Source organism: Vulpes lagopus, chromosome 1 (assembly GCF_018345385.1).
Source record: "Vulpes lagopus strain Blue_001 chromosome 1, ASM1834538v1, whole genome shotgun sequence".
Taxonomy (NCBI): Eukaryota; Metazoa; Chordata; class Mammalia; order Carnivora; family Canidae; genus Vulpes; species Vulpes lagopus.
The window spans coordinates 60,558,757-60,558,958 of NC_054824.1; positions in this window are offsets into that span (position 1 = coordinate 60,558,757).

A 202-nucleotide genomic window follows, 5' to 3' on the forward strand; every position below is an offset into this window, starting at 1 on the left:
CGGGGGCTGGGAGCTGACCAACTCCGAAGTGAACACAGCAGCCCCTCCTGCCTGAGACTCCCCCAAGGTCTCCTGTGCCCATTCTCTCCCTGGAGAAACTGAGGTCTGACACCATAAGTCTCTTGTCCAGACACCGAACAGGTCCTACAGATATAGAGGACCCTCCAGGGCAGCAGCACAAATCGGACACCTGCCTCAGAGC